The sequence below is a fragment of the Phyllobates terribilis genome, unplaced genomic scaffold (genome assembly GCF_046119375.1).
Source record: "Phyllobates terribilis strain yellow unplaced genomic scaffold, ASM4611937v1 Scaffold_60__1_contigs__length_8166268, whole genome shotgun sequence".
NCBI classification, from domain to species: Eukaryota; Metazoa; Chordata; class Amphibia; order Anura; family Dendrobatidae; genus Phyllobates; species Phyllobates terribilis.
This window is the reverse complement of record NW_027362820.1, coordinates 6,899,243-6,919,531: the sequence shown is the minus strand read 5'-3', so window position 1 is coordinate 6,919,531 and position 20,289 is coordinate 6,899,243. Positions and strand designations below refer to the sequence as shown.

Below are 20,289 nucleotides of genomic sequence, written 5' to 3'. Positions count from 1 at the left end.
GAGCCATGTGTGTACGAGGTGTACGGAGCAGAGCCGCGTGTGTACGAGGTGTACGGAGTGGAGCCGCGCGTGTACGAGGTGTACGGAGCGGAGCCATGTGTGTGCGAGGTGTACGGAGCGGAGCTGCGTGTGTACGAGGTGTACGGAGCGGAGCCATGTGTGTACGAGGTGTACGGAGCAGAGCCGCGTGTGTACGAGGCATACGGAGCAGAATGCCTTCAAGTGGTGTTATAAGTGAAGTTAAATGGGAAAGGTTTATAGAGAATAATAGCGGTTGGTTGAAAGATCACAGTTTGGAGGGTACCGCCAAGAATTACACTGTGTGCAGAATTATTAGGCAAGTTGTATTTTAGAGGATTATTTTTATTATTGATCAACAACTATGCTTTCAATCAACCCAAAGACTCATAAATATCCAAGCTTAATATTTTTGGAAGTTGGAGTGTTTTTTTTTTAGATTTGGCTATCTTAGGAGGATATCTGTTTGTGCAGGTAACTACTACTGTGCAGAATTATTAGGCAACTTAATAAAAACCAAATATAATCCCATATCACTTGTTTATTTTCACCATGTAAACCAATATCAGTGCACAAAATTTAGAAATAAACATTTCTGACATGCAAAAACCAAAAAAATTTGTGATCAATATAGCCACCTTTATTTATGATGACACGTAACAGCCTTCCATCCATAGATTCTGTCAGTTGCTTGATCTGTTTTCGATCCACATTGTGTGCAGCTGCCAGATACTGTTCCCTGTAGATCTTACATTTTATGATGGACCACGGGTTCTCTATGGGGTTCAGATCAGGTGAACAAGGGGGCCATGTCATTATTTTTTCTTCTTTTAGACCTTTACTGGCCAGCCATGCTGTGGAGTAGTTGGATGCATGTGATGGAGCATTGTCCTGCATGAAAATCATGTTTTTCTTGAACGATACCGACTTCTTCCTGTACCACTGCTTGAAGAAGTTGTCTTCCAGAAACTGGCAGTAGGTCTGGGAGTTGAGTTTCACTCCATCCTCAACTCAAAAAGGTCCCACAAGTTCATCTTTGATGATACCAGCCCATACCAGTACCCCACCTCCACCTTGCTGGCATCTGAGTCGGAGTGGAGCTCTCTGCCCTTTACTGATCCAGCCTCTGGCCCATCCATCTGGTCCATCAAGAGTCACTCTCATTTCATCAGTCCATAAAACCTTTGAAAAATCAGTCTTAAGATATTTCTTGGCCCATTCTTGACATTTTATCTTATGTTTCTTGTTCAAAGGTGGTCGTTTTTCAGCCTTCCTTACCTTGGCCATGTCCCTGAGTATCGCACACCTTGTGCTTTTTGATACTCCAGTAACGTTGCAGCTCTGAAATATGGCAAAACTGGTGGCGAATGGCATCTTGGCAGCTTCACACTTGATTTTCCTCAATTCATGGGCAGTTAATTTGCGCATTTTTTGGCCAATATGCTTCTTGTGACCATGTTGGCTATTTGCCATGAAACGCTTGATTACTCGGTGATCACGCTTCAAAAGTTTGGAAATTTCAAGACTGCTGTATCCCTCTGCAAGACATCTCACAATTTTGGACTTTTCAGAGCCTGTCAAATCTCTCTTTAGACCCATTTTGCCAAAGGAAAGGAAGTTGCCTAATAATTAAGCACATCTTATATAGGATGTTGATGTCATTAGTCAACACCCCTCCTCATTACAGAGATGCACATCACCAGATTTACTTAATTGGTCGTTGGCTCTCAAGCCTATGCAGCTTGGAGTAGGACAACATGTATAAAAAGTATCATGTGATCAAAATACTCATTCGCCTAATAATTCTGCATATAGTGCAGTGGATAGTTTCAAAGGATGTGCTGATTGGTGGTTACAAAGAAATTAAGACATGAAATAAGTATTGTTATCATGTGTATGACCCCCAAACAATTCAGCTGACTACCACTCTGAGTAGTCTTATTGCCAGCCCTACTCCTCAGGTGCCTCCTTCGTTCAATGGACCTGTAGGATGGACATGTTGGAACTGTGGACAACAGTAACCAGACTGTAGAGACACTTGCTTTGCCTGTGGTGCTCCTCGACATAAGACAGCAAAAGATGCATACCCGACAAATATTGGACATACTGTCCACATGTACGCACTGTACACCAAGACCCATGTCATAAAAACAGATTCCCCACAGCGTGGACTAGACGTTTCCTCCCCCACTGCTGCAAAAATGACTACCCTAGATCAGACAGGACATCCAGGAGACGAAGGAGAGATGTAGGGCGAGACCTCGATCTCTTTTGAGATACTGAAAGCGGTGTGGGATAGGGGTGACACAAAGGAGGTTAGGGTGACTGAATACCGTACATGGAGCCCAGGGGACCAGCTTCCATGCTAAAACAGCTCCCAGACCCTGAAAAGAGCCCGGCAGCATTTGTCAGAGCCCTACAGCAGATACGAGTGACCTATAACTGTACCTGAAGGGATTTAGAAGCTTTGACTAAAGCAAAGGCAGGAGATGTGAGAGGGACACATTATTTAAAGTAACAGTATGTGACTGCCAACACCCGAACACTATGCTACATCGAGCATGATATGACGAGAGAAAGTGGAAAACTTTTGCTAACAAATGAAGAAGGGGGTGGATTTAAAGGTTTTGCCACCGGATGCTATTGGGGCTTTTGAAAAATTGAAAGAGTGTTTTATGTCTGCTCCTGTTCTAATCCAACCCGATCTCCAAGAACCATTCATTGTGGAGGTGGATGATTTGGAGGTTGGGGTAGGGGCTGTTTTATCTCAGGTGTTGCCAAACTCTGACTAATTTGAGGCCAAGTGCTTTCTTCTCGAGAACATTTTCGTATGCTGTTGGGAATTGTGGGTTACTCTCTGTTAAATTAGCCTTTAAGGAATGGAGACATTTTCTTGAGGGGGCAGTTCATAAAGTCACTGTGGTCACTGACCCCAAGAATTTAATGTATATTGAGCGTATATTCAGCTAAACGGCTAACTCCTAGACAGGCCAGAGGGTCCTTATTTTTCTCTAGTTTCAACCTCTCTATCACTTTTAGGCCGGGGTCCAAGAATTTGAAGGCTGACACACTATCACGCAGTTTTAGTTCAGTTTCTCCTTCATCCTCCATTATTCCTAAGGATATTGTGGTTTCTGCTGTATCCTCGGATTTGGATGCGGAGATCCTTAAAGTCCAATCGTTGGCTCCTTCCACCACTTCTGGGTCCAAATTATTTGTAGCTGTGTACCTAATATTGGATCTGTTTCAGGAGTTGCATTATTCCATCTTGAGTGGTCATCATGAGGTCACAGCTATGTGGAATGCTATTACTAGGTTTTTTGCTGGCCATTTATGAATAATAATCTTGAAGATTTTGTATCCGCTTGTGAAGATTGTACACACGCTAAAGTCTATCATAATCGGCTGGCCGGGAAATTGGCTCCATTGCCAATTCCAGAAAGAAAGTGGACTCATCTGTCCTTGGATTTCATCATAGATTTGCCTCTTTCTGGTGGGAACATGGTTATTTGGATGGTGGTTTGCTGATTCAGTAAACGGGCTCATTTCGTTCCTTTGTCAGGGTTACCTAATATTGAGACACTCTCCAGCTTGTTTGTTATGTTGTGAAATTACAAGGAATTGCTCCTAACATATTGTCTGATAATGGAGTGCAATTTGTTTCCAAATTCTGGAGAGCTTTTTGTAAAAAACTGAGGATTGACTTGTCATGTTCCTGTGCCAACCACCCTGAAACCGGTCAGACAGAAAGGACAAGTCAATCTTTGGAACAAATTATAAGGTGTTTTGTTGTGGCACAGCAGGAGGACTGGTCTTCATTCTTACTTCTTGCTGAGTTCGCCTCTAAGGCCACGTGCACATGTTGAGTACTTGGTAAGTTTTTAACCTCAGTATTTATAAGCCAACCCAAGGAGTGGAACCGTCAGAAGAAAAGTATAATAGAAACACGTGCATTACTTTTGCATTTTTCACCCTCTCCTGCCTTTAGCCTAAAAATACTGATGTAGAAAACTGACCAAATGCTCAACATGTGCACGTGGCCTTGCAGTCGTCAATCAATCCACTGGAACCTCGCAATTTTTTTGTAAATATGGTTTTCATTCCCAATTTGTGAATTTCCAAGATCAGTTTTGAATGTCTTGGGGTGGAGGTCGCCATACAGAAAGATGGGGATGTTACAGTTACATGGGTTGAAAAAGACCTAGGTCCATCAAGTTCAACCTTTCTCCACCAATTATACATTATTATTATTATTAAATATTTATATAGCGCCATTAGGTTCCATGGCGCTTTACAAGTGTAGGGGAGACAGGGACACGAACATGAAGCATCAGACGAGGCGCACTGGTACAGTAGGGCAGGGGGTCCTGTCCACGAGGGCTCACAGTCTATAGGGGGTGGGTGGGGAGACAGGAGGAAGGGGGAGAGGAGAGGGTGAGATGGTGAAGTGGATGGGTCTCAGTGTGGGCTGTAGGCCTGAAGGAAGAGGTGGGTCGTTAGGTTTTTCTTGAAGGTTCCCAGGGTGGGGGGAGTGTCGGATGTGATGGGGAGACAGTTCCAGAGTATGGCGGATGCACGAGAGAAGTCTTGTAGGCGGTTGTGGGAGGAGGAAATGAGAGGGGAGAAGAGGAGAAGTTCTTGAGAGGAGCGAAGATCACGTGGGGGAACATATCTGGAAACCAGGTCGAAGATGTAGGGGGGGGGGACAGGTTATGTATGGCCTTGTATGTTAGGGTTTTGAACCGTGATCTCAGGGCAATGGGGAGCCAGTGAAGGGCTTGGCAGAGGGGGGAGGCGGGGGTGAAACGTGAAGATAGGTGGATGAGTCGGGCAGCGGAGTTGAGGATGGTGCGGAGAGGTGCGAGGGAGGAAGAGGGGAGGCCCGTGAGCAGGGGGTTGCAGTAGTCGAGACGGGAGATGATGAGGGCATGGATGAGTGTTTTTGCCGAGTCCTGGTCGAGGAACGAGCGGATTCGGGCAATGTTCCTCAGTTGGAGTCGGCAGGCGGTGGCGAGGGCTTCGATGTGGGGCTTGAAGGAGAGGGCGGAGTCGAGGATTACCCCGAGGCACTTGGCGTGGGGGACAGGTGAGAGGGTGCAGTCGTTGATTGTGATGGATAGGTTATGGAGCTGGGGAGAGCGGTTAGGGGGGGGAAGACGATTATCTCGGTCTTGTCCATGTTGAGTTTGAGGAAACGGGCGGAGAAGAAGGATGAGATGGTGGATAGGCATTGGGGAATTTTGGATAGTAAGGCGGAGATGTCGGGGCCAGAGAGGTAGAACTGGGTGTCGTCGGCGTAGAGGTGGTATTGGAGTCCATGGGATTCAATGAGTTTCCCCAGGCCGAGGGTGTATATGGAGAAGAGTAGTGGTCCCAGGACTGAGCCTTGGGGAACTCCAACAGAAAGGGGGTGGGGCGAGGATGAGGTGTGGGAGTGGGTGACGCTGAAGGTCCGGTCTGTTAGGTAGGAGGAGATCCATGAGAGGGCTAGGTCGGTGATGCCAAGGGATTCTAGGATGTGGAATAGGAGGGGGTGGTCGACTGTGTCGAAGGCGGCGGAGAGGTCGAGGAGGAGGAGGACGGAGTAGTGTCGCTTACTCTTGGCGGTCAGTAGGTCGTTGGTGACTTTAGTTAGGGCTGTTTCGGTGGAGTGGTGGGGTCGGAAACCAGATTGAAAGCGGTCGAAGAGGGAGGAGGAGGAGAAGTGGGAAGACAGCTCGGCGTGTACGTGCTGTTCAAGTCATTTTGAGGCAAAAGGGAGGAGAGATATCGGGCGGTAGTTGGAGACTATTGCAGGGTCAAGGGAGGGTTTTTTGAGGATGGGTGTGATTGTGGCATGCTTGAAGGATGATGGGAAGGTGCCGGATTTAAGTGATAGGTTGAAGAGATGGGTTAAGGCGGGGATGAGGACAGTGGTGAGGTTAGGGATGAGGTGGGAGGGTAGGGGGTCGAGGGCGCAGGTGGTGAGATGTGAGTGAGCTAGCAGAGAGGAGAGGAGGTCTTTTGTCATGGAGGAGAAACGGCATTTGGGTGAGGGGGGTTGGGCGGTGGGGTGGGGAGCCGAGCGGCTTGTAGATCGAAGCTTTGTCTGACTTTGTCAATCTTGTCCTTGAAGAAGGTGGCAAAGTCGTTGGCTGAGAAGACGGGCGAGGGGGGGGGTGCAGGGGGACGGAGTAGGGAGTTGAAGGTACTGAAAAGTTGCTTGGGGTTGCGGGATAGGGCAGTTATTAGGGAAGAGAAGTAGTCTTGTTTTGCATTCGTGAGAGCAGTCTTGTAGGCGGTGAGGGACTCTTTGAACAGGTTGAGGTGTTCCGTGGAGTGGGATTTCTTCCATTTCCGTTCAGCCACTCTGGACGTCTGCCGAAGTTTTTTCATGTGGGGCATTAGCCAGGGTTGTCTGTGTGCACGGGTTGGGACGTGTGAGAGCGGGGCAGCTTGGTCGAGGGCTGTGGTGAGGGTGGTGTTGTAGAGGGTGGCGGCGGCGTCGGCATCTTGGGAAGAAGATAGGCCGGAGAGAGGGAGGAGGGACTCGGAGAGTGAGTGGAAGTCGATGAGTTTGAGGGTTCTGCGGGGATGGGGGAGTGTGCGGGGAGGGGCGATCAGAGAGGGGGGGAGGAGAAGGTCAGTAGGTTGTGGTCAGATGGGGGGAGAGGTGAGTTTTCGAGGTCAGCGAGGGAACAGAGACGGGTGAAGACGAGGTTCAGTGTGTGACTGTCAGTGTGTGTGGTGGATGAGGTCCATTGGGAGAGACCGAGGGAGGAGGTTAGGGATAGGAGTCTAGAGGCGGCGTCGCAGGGGGTGTCGACGGGGATGTTGAAGTCGCCCATGATGATGGTGGGGATGTCAGAGGAGAGGAGGTGGAGGAGCCAGGTTGTGAAGTGGTCGAAGAAGGAGGAGGGTGATCCTGGGGGACGGTAGATGACTGCCAGTTGAAGGTTGCAAGGGGAGAAGATGCGCACGGAGTGTGCCTCGAAGGAGGGGGGCGGCGTAATCGGGATGAAGGAGCACGTGTTGGCCAGGAGTAGGCCGACGCCTCCACCGCGGGTGTTGTTGGGGAGGGGGGTGTGGGAGAGAGTAAGTCCGCCATAGGAGAGGGCGGCCGGGGAGGTTTTCATTCCCAATTTGTGAATTTCCAAGATCAGTTTTGAATGTCTTGGGGTGGAGGTCGCCATACAGAAAGATGGGGATGTTACAGTTTCATGGGTTGAAAAAGACCTAGGTCCATCAAGTTCAACCTTTCTCCACCAATTATACATTTTTTGTCACTAAATTATCTGTAACCCACAATGTTATGTGTACTGAGGAAATCATCCAGCCCTTTTTTAAAGTTGTTATAGTATCTGCCATTACTACCTCTTGTGGTAGGTCGTTCCCCAGTCTGACTGCTCTAACTGTAAAGAACCCTTTTAAACAACAATATCCACAATGGCGCTTCTGACTATCCTCCCTTTCTAGCTGCAGGTAATCCAACGAATCCTCTCGTCGCAGGTGAAGCTGACATGAATAAAAACCAGTGAACCTGCGCTCAGATCGAGGTAGATTGATTAACTACATAGATTCTCTTATAGGGATAGTTGATTAGTAAACACCAAAAAGTGATATTCTATTACGGTGGTAATGTAAGTAGTCTCCAATGATGGCCTTGTACCGCCTTCTGATATGCTTGCTAGTTGAGACCATATATTTGTTAGATTAATTAGGAGTTGTAACACACCTTTTAAGATTTCAATTCACATGTATGTTGTAATTATGAACATACAAGTGATCTAATTATGGTGCTGGGCAATTTTAATTACAGTTAGGTCCATATATATACACTGTGTGCAGAATTATTAGGCAAATGAGTATTTTGAGCACATGATACTTTCTATACATGTTGTCCTACTCAAAGCTGCATAGGCTTGAGAGCCAACTACCAATTAAGTAAATCTGGTGATGTGCATCTCTGTAATGAGGAGGGGTGTTGACTAATGACATCAACACCCTATATAAGGTGTGCTTAATTATTAGGCAACTTCCTTTCCTTTGGCAAAATGAGTCAGAAGAGAGATTTGACGGGCTCTGAAAAGTCCAAAATTGTGAGATGTCTTGCAGAGGGATGCAGCAGTCTTGAAATTTCCAAACTTTTGAAGCGTGATCACCGAACAATCAAGCGTTTCATGTCAAATAGCCAACAGGGTCGCAAGAAGCGTGTTGGTCAAAAAAGGCGCAAAATAACTGCCCATGAATTGAGGAAAATCAAGCGTGAAGCTGCCAAGATGCCATTCACCACCAGTTTTGCCATATTTCAGAGCTGCAAAGTTACTGGAGTATCAAAAAGCACAAGGTGTGCGATACTCAGGGACATGGCCAAGGTAAGGAAGGCGGAAAAACGACCACCTTTGAACAAGAAACATAAGATAAAACGTCAAGAATGGGGCAAGAAATATCTTAAGACTGATTTTTCAAAGGTTTTATGGACTAAGGAAATGAGAGTGACTCTTGATGGGCCAGAGGCTGGATCAGTAAAAGGCAGAGAGCTCCACTCCGACTCAGACGCCAGCAAGGTGGAGGTGGGGTACTGGTATGGGCTGGTATCATCAAAGATGAAATTGTGGGACCTTTTCGGGTTGAGGATGGAGTGAAGCTCAACTCCCAGACCTACTGCCAGTTTCTGGAAGACAATTTCTTCAAGCAGTGGTACAGAAAGAAGTCGGTATTGTTCAAGAAAAACATGATTTTCATGCAGGACAATGCTCCATCACATGCATCCAACTACTCCACAGCGTGGCTGGCCAGTAAAGGTCTAAAAGAAGAAAAAATAATGACATGGCCCCCTTGTTCACCTGATCTGAACCCCATAGAAAACATGTGGTCCATCATAAAATGTGAGATCTATAGGGAGGGAAAACAGTACACCTCTTATAATAGTGTCTGGGCGGCTGTGGTGGCTGCTGCACGCAATGTTGATCAAAAACAGAACAAGCCACTGACAGAATCTATGGATGGAAGGCTTTTGAGTGTCATCATAAAGAAAGGTGGCTATATTGATCACTAATTTTTTTGTTTTTTGTTTTTACATGTCAGAAATGTTTATTTCTAAATTTTGTGCACGGATATTGGTTTACATGGTGAAAATAAACAAGTGAGATGGGATTATATTTGGTTTTTATTAAGTTGCCCAATAATTCTGCACAGTAATAGATACCTGCAAAAACAGATATCCTCCTAAGATAGCCAAATCTAAAAAAAAAAAAAACACTCCAACTTCCAAAAATATTAAGCTTGGATATTTATGAGTCTTTTGGGTTGATTGAGAACATAGTTGTTGATTAATAATAAAAATACAACTTCCCTAATAATTCTGCACAGTGTATTTGGACAGAGACAATATTTTTCAAATTTTGGTTCTAGACATTACCACAATGAATTTTAAACAAAACAATTCAGATGCAGTTGAAGTTCAGACTTTCAGCTTTCATTTGAGGGTATCCACATTAAAATTGGATGAAGGGTTTAGGAGTTTCAGCTCCTTAACATGTGCCACCCTGTTTTTAAAGGGACTAAAAGTAATTGGACAATTGACTCCAAGGCTATTTCATGGACAGGTGTGGGCAATCCCTTCGTTATGTCATATTAGATGGCCGCGACCAATCAGCGACTGGTGCAGCCCGGCCGCGAATTGGCACCGAATTTGAAACACGCAGGCCACCGTCGGGAGATCAGCGGCACAACCCAATGCACAACCCATTTAAATACTGCTTCGCTGATTAGTCGCGCCCGGTCGGCCGCATACATATTCTAGAATGCCTGATGCGTTAGAATCGGGCCACTATCTAGTATTAAATAAAGCCTTCTGAGATTGATTGTGGTGGACTTAATGGACATAAACCCAGACTGATTGGGGTGTATTATTGAGATCACTTTTGAGAGTCTGTTAGCAAGAAGTTTGACGTCTACTGTTAAAAGTGAGATGGTTCTATAGGATGCTAGCAAGCTGGGGTCATTTTCCTGCCGTCAGCGCGGAATCCCAGGGAGGCTCCGCGGCTCGACCTACTGGAAATATTCAGACCAGACCGAATAATAGGAGGAAAAGGACGGTTCCTTTTCAGGTTGGTGATCCCTGCGGAGGGCTCCGTGTCATTAACCTCACCAATCATATTCTGACCGAGACACAGGTGGAGGTCCTTGCTATGGGCCTGTCATTTTCTCCCACTAATTCATTTGACTACTTTACGGCCCTCAAGGACCTCCACCTGTTTGCTCGAAAACTGATTCTGAAAAAACTTCACTCTAGGCCGGATGGTGATCATGTCCCGGTGGTGACGGAGGAGGAGGCCTTGCAACATCTGGAGGATCTTTTATTGGAACAAACGTCTCCTCCCTCAGGTGGGTTACCACAGGCTAGGATTCCTAAGTCAACGAGGTTCCCTCCCTTGTCTATCTGTCCGGCAGTGGAAATTTTTGTTAATCTAGTGGCGGAGGATTTTAAAAAACTCTCCACACGGAGAAGGTTTGATAACCTAACCTCCGTCCAACGCCAAGCGATTCGACAACTTCAAACTTTGAAGGACACAGTCATTAAGCCGGCTGACAAGGGAGGGAACATTGTCCTGTGGCCCCACCACAAATATGAGAGGGAGGCTCTGCGACAGCTGAGAGATAAGGAGACTTACTCTAGGCTGTCATACAACCCCACGGCCTCCTTCTCCGCCACTCTGCAGGACATTCTGGCTCGGGCTTGTGAGGGGGGTATTATTGATAAGAGAACTGTGGAGGCTTTGACTGTTCGTTCCCCGAAAACAGCTACTTTTTATTTACTCCCCAAAGTACATAAAGATGCCGTCAACCCTCCTGGACGTCCGATCGTGTCCGGCTTGGGTGGGTTATGTGGTCCCATCTCACAATATGTTGACAGCCATTTGAGACCACTCGTTGAGACCCTCCCATCCTATATACGTGACACGACGGACGTCCTTACTAGGGTTGATGGCATCTCTCTGGAACCTGGCACTATCATGGTCACGGCCGATGTGGAGAGTCTGTATACCTGTATAGATCATGATCTGGGTATGACTTCAGTCGAGCTCTTCCTTGGGGGTTCCGACCTGGACGGCCCTTCACGGGGTTTCATTCTCGAGCTCCTCCGCTTTATCCTCTGCCATAATTATTTTCTTTTTAAAGACACGATATACCTGCAGCGACGTGGGACGGCCATGGGGGCGGCCTGTGCACCATCGTATGCAAACCTCTTCCTTGGTGCATGGGAGAGGGACATTTTTGGGGGCGATGGTGTGCGTGGCGCCGACCGGGTCGTGGCATGGCTCAGGTATATCGACGATGTCTTATTTTTTTGGCGGGGTTCGGCGGGGGAGCTTGATGATTTCATGGGGCGGCTTAACACCAATGAGTGGGGTATTAAATTGACTTACACTCATAGCCTCACACGGCTGGACTTCCTGGATGTCACTCTGATGGTGGACTCACACTCCCTCATTCAGACTGACGTCTTCAGGAAGCCCACAGCGGTGAACTCCTTGGTGCATGCTGCCTCTGGTCATACCCTTTCCACCATTAGGGCCGTCCCGGTCGGACAGTTCCTAAGGATTAAGCGTATTTGCTCGACGGAGTCTAGCTTCGACAAGCAGGCGGCAGCACTAACTCAACGCTTCAAACAGAGAGGCTACAGTAATCGCTGCATCGGCCGTGCCTTTGGTAGAGCCCGCAGAACCCCCCGCAGTTCTCTATTATATCCCCCTCCTAGACCTTCCCTTTCCGGGCCTCCTGAGAGGACCCGCTTCATTTCCACTTATAATCATGAGTGGCTCTCTATGAGGCGGGTCCTCTCACGACACTGGAATGTTCTTGGGGCGGAGCCCTCCCTGAGGGACGTGGTGGGACCATCTCCATTAATGACTGCCAGACGCGCAAAAAATTTGGGCGATCTGGTTACTTCAAGCCATTATGTCCCACCAGCATCTAATCCTTTTGGGTCGCGCGGTCCCAGGGTCGGGTCCTATCCATGTGGCCATTGCAGAGCCTGCGCCAATGTCCTTCGTAGTTCGTCTTTCACGAACTCGGATGGCTCCCGCACTTATCGAATCCTCAGATATATTTCCTGTGGTACTACACACGTGGTTTATTATGCCACGTGTAGTTGTAAGAAAATCTACGTTGGTCTCACGACCAGGGAATTGAGGGTTCGGGTGCGGGAGCATGTGCGGGACATTGGCGCAGCTAAATCTGTGTCGGACCCCCGGGAGCTCAGAACTTTACCGCGACACTTTAAACAAGTACACGATTGTGATCCACGCAGCCTTTTGGTGCGTGGAATTGACGTGGTACATCTGGGCTCCCGGGGGGGAGACTACAAACTCTGCCTTGCACAAAAAGAGGCCAGGTGGATTAGTGCCCTTGACACCCTGGCACCGCGTGGCCTCAATGAAAATTTGAGTTTTTCTTCATACTTATGATTGGGTCCCTTGTTTCTGGCTTTTGCTCTCCTTCAGTGTTCATCATCTCTTCTGATCTATAGTCCGTGCTCGTATTTTTAGCCTGTTTTTATCTTGTTTTTAACTGTGTCCTTTTTTATGTTTTTAGATCCGTGGCTATTAACACATTGGTTTTGTGTACCATATGGACCTTTTTCATCCTATGTCTCAAGGCATTCCATAGTGGACATGATGGAGCATCTCTCAAGAGTTCTCTTACTTTGTCATCTTTTTCCCTGTTGGAAAGGGTCCTGTTGACTTGTCTCCACATCTCTATATATATATTTGCTGACTGGTTTATATTCACCCTCTTGGGTATTCATTATAACCTTTTAGAGTTATTGAATGGATCTCTTTTTTACAACCATGTTCCACTAAGTTACTTTATGTATATGCTGATGCCTAAAGAGCATTTTTGTTTCACTTATTGTGCATTTTATTATGCAGTCTTTAGCCCACTACTCTTGGTCTGTCTCACTGAGCTCTGTTTCCTCTCATACATTGATGGTGCATATAGTTTCCGGCTATTTGCCGGCCCGTACCCGTGTCCGGCTGTCTTCTGTCCCTGGCGCGCCCCCGGGGGCGTTTCCTAGGCACGCTCCCTGGTGTGCGCTCGAGACTTGACAGCTGTGACGTTGGTGGCGGGGGGCGCGGCTTCGGGCACATGCGCCGCTATACTCCAACGAGCTTCTGTCTTAAGCATCACATGACTAGTTGTGGGCGTATATAATCAGGTCCTGTTGGGCAGACACATAGCGCCTCTTGAAAAAGAAAGCGAAACGCGCGTCGGGGCGCGTCCTCACATGCAGCACGGTCTCTGGCTCCCCTGGCACCCTACGAGCTCCCTGTCTTTCGGACATCCCGTTATCGGGCAACTCGTATGAGCGTCCTGTACTCCGGACACTTCCTCACAGGGTGAGTGTTTTTCACTTATGTCCGGGTACTCTCTTTATATTCCTCTCTATTCAGTACTACATGGCATAGGGTAGTTATTTAACTCACTCCTATCTTGGATACGTATTATCACTACTTAGTGATTTTTATATCTACCTTGAGCTAGTTTATCTGCCTCATATTTATTTGAAGGGGTTAATTGTGATATTTAACTACTGCTCTTATCTGTGGTTATACACCTATGGAGTGTTCCTTATGCCTGTAAACTTACCTGTACCTTTGTAATTTGGATTGCTCAGCTGGTGTTTTACCGGGGGTGGTCCAGCCTCCGGTACTGTGTTTTCCTTATCCCCTTGCCATGTCATTTTTTCATTGATTTTTTACTCTTGTGATTATGTATCATTAATAAAGATTTTGTCTTTTTGCTAATTACTCTTGTGTTCTCCGTGTTTTTCCCATTTGATGTGAGTAGGCAATTTGAACCCGGTACTGGACGATTTGTCCTGATACCGGGTTTTGTATATTAGTTTTATACTGGCCAGCCTTTTGTCTCAAGCTGGGGTCTTTGCCTTGTTTAGGCAACACCATAATTATGGCTTCCTGCATGGACGTGGGCAATAATCCTCCTCCAAAACATGAATTGTATACCTCCAATAACACTGGTAGTAATTCTTCCTTGTATCTCTCATATACTTCCACTGGAAAACAGTCCATTCCTGGGCTTTATCTTTGGCCATTGATCTCAATGCCCATGGGCGTACCCACCATGGGGCAGCTGACCCCCCCTAGAAGCAGGGACGTACGCCACACACCAGGGCCAGCATCAGCACCCGGTGCACCCGGGCAAATGCCGGGGCCCTGAGCAGGCGGGGGGCCCCCTCACCGTGGGGCACCCCGTGCGCTATGGGACCTGTGAGCAGAGGAGAGCGGTGTCAGCGCCCACTCCCCTCCGCTTGCTCAGGGCCCCGGCACCCGGCGCAATAGCTACCCCTCCCCGTGCCTCCACAGCAGTTCCAGCATCCTCTGTGGCTGCTGGACTGTGACGTCTCAGGTCAGAGGGTGCGGTGACGTCTTTACACCGCGCTCTCCTGAGCAGTCACAGCGCAGAGCGGGATGAGGCCGGCGACGCTGGAGTCCAGAGCAGCGGCAGCAGGTGAGACGTGAGGTGTATTTGATTTTTTTTTTTAATTGTATGGATGCCTGTGGCAGTATAAGGGAGGGTGGTGAGGTGGGTGGGTGTGACATCCTGCATGGGGCATTATATGGGGTGGTTGTGTGACATCCTGCATGGGGCAGTATAAGGGAGGGGGGGGGGTGAAATCCTGTATGGGGCATTATAAGGGGGGGTGACATCCTGCATGGGGCATTATAAGGGGGGTGACATCCTGCATGGGGCATTATAAGGGAGGGGGGGTGACATCCTGCATGGGGCATTATAAGGAGGGGTGAGACATCCTGCATGGGGCATTATAATGGATGGGGGGGTGACATCCTGCATGGGGCATTATAATGGATGGGGGGTGACATCCTGCATGGGGCATTATAAGAGGGGGGGGTGTGACATCCTGAATGGGGCATTATAAGGGGGGGTGACATCCTGCATGGGGCATTATAAGGAAGGGGGGGGGTGTCATCCTTCATGGGGCATTATAAGGGGGGTGACATCCTACATGGGGCATTATATGGGGGGAACAGCCTGCGTGGGGCATTATCTGTGGGGAGCAGCCAGCGTCAGTCATTATGTGGGGGGAACAGCCTGCATGAGGCATTATGTGCGGGGAACAGCCAGCATGGAGCGTTGTATGGGGGCCAGTATTCTGTATGGAGTGTTATATGGGGGCCAGTATTCTGTATGGAGCGTTATATGGGGGCCAGTATCCTGTATGGAGCATTTTATGGGGGCCAGTATACTGTGTGGAGCGATTCGCTGGTTTCTGAGCTATTGTGGAATTTACAATAGATATCACTCATGTAATGTAAGAAGTGAAATCTTTGCATTGTGCTATATATATATATTTCTCTTCGGTATCTATGCATCCTGTATCGTGGTATGTGTTAAAGGTGCCCACTGAGACTCTTTCGCCCGGGGCCCACAAAAACCTGGAGCCGGCCCTGCCGCACACACACTTAGATCACCGGCGGTCGCGGCCAGCGAAAGTTCCCTCTGCGGCCGGCCGCAGGTGACTGCTTTGCTCTGCACCCGGCGGCCGAAACTGCGCAGTGTCACTGCATGGGGTCCGGCCGGGATTACCTTTAACGCACACTGAGTGACACAGCACGCCGCATGTCAGCTGATCAGGGTCCGGACTCCTGAGGCGTGCTGACGTAGCACGCTGCCTGCCTCCCCTGTTTCCTGTCTCTGAGAATCCCGCCGGAGCGGAGTGCTTGTCCTGTTACTGTGGGCCGGCTGCCAGTGACTGTGGCAGCCAGCCAGTGTAAATTACACAATACACTCACTCACTGTGCAATTATTGAAATTTGGAAGGGCCTGGGGCTTGGGAGTAGGAACTGGTCTGGACCTGGAGAAAGGACAGGTGGTTAACGCTGGGCCAGCTGGGGGGACGTTAATTATTATAGCAATAGCACTGCACTATTATATATAAATAAAATATAAATAAAATCCCATACCCCGAGTGTCAGCGCTATTATCCCGCACCCCAAGTGTCAGCGTCATTAAACCGCACCCCGAGTGTCAGCGCCATTATCCCGTACCCCGAGTGTCAGCGCCATTATCCTGTACCCCCAGTGTCGGCACCATTATCCTGCACCCCGAGTGTCGGCATCTTTATCCTGGACCCCCAATGACGGCGCCATTATCCTGTACCCCCAGTGTCGGTGTCATTATCCTGCACCCCGAGTGTCAGAGCCATTAATCCGTACCCCCAGTGTTGGTGTCATCCTGTACCCCCAGTGTCAGCGCCATTATCCGGTATCCCGAGTGTCAGCGCCATTAATCAGTACCCCGAGTGTTGGTGTCATTATCCTGTACCCCCAACGTCGGTGTCATTATCATGTACCCCGAGTGTCAGCGTCATTATTCTAGGCTATATGTAATTACACTACAGGGAGGCCTCTATATGTGATTACCTGTATTGGTGCTCTAAATGTAATTCTCCTGCTCCATCTTATACTCGCCCTCCGGTGTCTTATCGGTTTCCAGCGTTGCTCTCATCAGTCTCTGGCAGTTTGTGATCTACCAGAGCTGCATCAGTGTTTCAGGGAGCACATCAGAGGTCACAACTCAATACAAGTCTATGAGCGCCTTATTCTGGCCTGGTTCTGGCTCTCATAGACTTGTATTGAGAGCTTGTGATGTAACTTCTGACCAGCCAGAAGTTACAAGCACAAGATGGTGCCACGAGACTGGGGCAGCGCCGAAAAAGGATGACAACATTGGAGGACAACTATATGATCAGGAGACTTATATTTAAAGTGCCACTCCAGCTCTGAAAAAAAATGCTAGAGTGCTGCTTCAAAAGTGAGGCGGCATTACAAACATTCACCTTTTACGTTTTAAAATTTTACAACCTGAAAGACCATGGCTTGCCCCCCCCCCCTTAGTTTTGATCATGGGTATGCCCATGTCAGTGCCTATTCTAGTTCTTGTACATCTAGCGGTTCATCTAATACATTCTGAGAGTCTAAGGAAGGATCGGGAGCTGAGCTCTATCTAGGAAGGTCTGGGTCTGTTCTTCAGAGGGTTGAACCTGAGAGAAGTATACAGCTTTGCATAGTATTCCTCCAACACTTTCAGTATGTCCACTGTGGACTGTACCACATTACCCTTCCTAGTCTGTAGACTGGATATAAAGGCGGAGTCCCTCTGGGCAGCAGCTATCACAGATAAGTGACCTGCTTTATCTCCCTCTTCACAATATTGCGTCTTGTGAAACATCTTCTTTCTTCCTGCAGCTGCAATGTTCCCTGATTCAGCAGGTCCTGAGCTGCTTTCAGCCTGTTTTGCGCAGCCGGCGTTGGATCTGTAATCATCGCACTCTCTATCTCCCAACTCCTGAAACACCAATGGATCCTGCTGCTTAGTTCGGGATTCAGCTGCTGAGATTTCTGTTATAAATATTCCTCTAAGGTCGGCCTTCATGGCTTCCCATACATATAAAATAAAAGTTGTATTTTTATTAATCATAAGATACTCCTTTAGTTTCCCATCAATTTTCCCCTTAAGGTCTATAACTTGCAACATAAAGGGGTTAATTTCCCTGTAGGTCTGTACTGCACTGGGGGATTAAGCTTAGGGAGACACAGAGGAGAATGATGGGATAGCGCTCTGCGCAGGAGCTGATGTCAGATATAAGACCCGGCATCCATTCATTTCCAAGAGACAAATCCATTCTCCACAAAGAGAATGTGGACGAAAAGTAGGAGTATTGGTATACAATAGGATGACGGACTCTCCAAAGATTAATTATAACTGTCTCCTTAAGTAACTGACCAAAAGGGGTACAATTGCTTTCTACCCTCTTGGCTTCATGTCTCCCTCTATCCCAGAGAGAGTCCGGTATATTATTAAAGTCCCCTATTATAATATAGGGGATTTGCAAGAAGCCGGAAATAATACTGAGAATTTTATGTATGATTCTACTGGAATATAGTGGTGGTATGTAGACAGAGATTATTAATAGAGATTTAGTAATAACTTACAGAACAAACATATCTAGTGACATATCTAGTAGAGTGCGTGGAATGATAGTCGGCTGTAACCACTTCTTGTTTAGCAGATGAAGTTTCTCAGACTTTAGATGTGGTTTTTGCAGACAAATCAGAGCAGGTTTTTCTGTTTAAAGATACTGAAAGATTGCCGTTTTTAACACTAGAAGAAAGACCCCTCACATTCCAACTAATTAATTTCACCAACCCCGCCATATTTAATGTAGTACATATGTTGTTTCCAATATCCTATTAGCAGAGCATTTACGTTTTACATAGCTAGTTAAGCACACATTACAAGATTGTCAACAATATAAAACATACCCCCCCCCCAAAAAAAAAAGAGACCCCCATCCCCATAAAACCCCAACCCCAAAAGGCAGATATAAAACACCTTTTTTCCAGGTGAGAGACTGGGCAAAGTATTTCCATAGCGGTCTCTTTTAAAGTAGAAAAAATGGTGGCTCAGTCACTTTTGAACGTATGGGAGAATCCCGCCTAGAATGTAAGGCTCCTCGGGGATAATTCAACCCCAATCAGGCATAAAAACTGCGATATAATCATAATAGAACCTGAGGAAAAAAACATTTGTAAAGAACTGTCCAACAAGCAGCAACACACTTATTCCCATATACTCACGAATCATCGTGTTTTTAAAGAATTAGCATTTATACCACAAGATCTTCAACTTGTAGCATCCCAAATTTGATCCCAGTGTATTTGCCTCTCATTCAAATCCAGCTAGCGAAGGACTTCTTTTGAATCTTGAAAAAAAGTGTACAGTACCTCCGGCTACCACCCTTAACTTGGCAGGGTATATCATTGAATATAGAACGTGCAGATCTCTCAGATGTTTTTGATATCAAGGAATCTGCCTCTTTGTTTCGGCCCTTCTATAGAATAATCTGGAAAGATCTAGATTTTGGATCTATTAATCGTTAGAGCTGGGTGATCCCTTGCCTGCCGCAGGATAATATCTTTGTCCCGGTAGTGTACAATTTTAGCCAGCACAAGTCTTGGTGGAAGCCCAGGAGGAAGAGTACGGGTCGGTATGACTCGCCCCCTGGGCCGTGGGGTCCCCGGAACCGGGCCTTCTGGTGTACGATGCTGATGTGGGTAGTAGTGGCAACCCGATCCCGTGGCTCAGGGTGGTCAGACCAAATTGTGGCAGTCTATTTATCAGTGTTTTGAATGTCCGAATACGCCACCCGTGGATTGCAGTCAGAGATAACCGTCGCTGCAAGGCAGACCGCTGAGGCTGGTGTTGGTGTGCAGCACAGGGGTAGGATAACTCCCCATGGGAAGAGTGTAGCCTCAGGGCAGTATAGGTGGATGCTGGGGGTGATGGTGTAGGCGCAGCAAAGATCACACTGAGTCCAATGGTGCAGTCCAGGGTTTTTACTCACAGTTGTTATCCATGTCACTTCTGTCAGCAATGACTGCCCAAGCCGTGCTGCGTCCACCAGGTGAAGAGCTGGGTCAACCCCCAGGCAATTCAGGAGTATGGCACAGGACCCCCTTCTGTCCTTTCTCTGGCCTCTCGTGCCCCACCAGTGACCAAACTTCTGTCCAACTACCGTGGACCGTGTCGGGTAAGCGTTAGCCTCCGCTTCCCGCTATCCTATATGGTGCCTTCCTAGCAGGTTTGGCGGGGGGGGGTCGCACCAATAAATGATCACGATCTCCGGTTCTTGGCTGAGGGATGATTTACCTCCACCAACTTGGGAATCCGGTACCCTTCCACAGCCTGACCCTTCACCCGATATAACGCGGGTTTGCAACGGTTGCTGTCCGTTCTGCTCTCTTAGGGTCCCTTCTGCCTTCTTGTTTCTGGAGCCTTTCTACTCGTCTGTCTCTTCTCCTTCCTTCCTTCTCCTTCTTCTCTCTGGCCCCGGCCTTCTCTCTAGGCCTGCCTCGTGGAGCTGAGCCTCGGCTCCCTGTCAGCTCTCTCTCCCTTCTGAACCCACTGACTCGACTTCTTATTTCCTGACTAAGATGGCTCCCACCTTTTATCTGCTTCTCTGTGTCTGAGCTCAGGTGACCTGCACCCAATGAGCTCCTTACTATGCTCCAGAAACCGTCCCCTTCTGCTCCTACATCACTGGGTTCTCTTCCCCCTCTCCACTCCAGTCAGGGACATGGTCAGTTGTGCCTGCATAAATGGGAGCACCGTCGAGCTGTCCCCCGGAAATGGGGTGAGTGTGTGTATGCAGCTAACTGAGCCCTGGTCCACACTCCATCC

At 47.8% G+C, this 20,289-nt stretch overlaps 1 protein-coding gene across 1 annotated transcript in view; it reads right to left on the bottom strand.

The window, feature by feature from the left end:
* The window catches only part of LOC141192393 (uncharacterized), a 240,367-nt gene that overhangs the window by 21,008 nt on the left and 199,070 nt on the right, over positions 1 to 20,289 (bottom strand). The gene's annotated exons all lie outside the window — the stretch shown is intronic.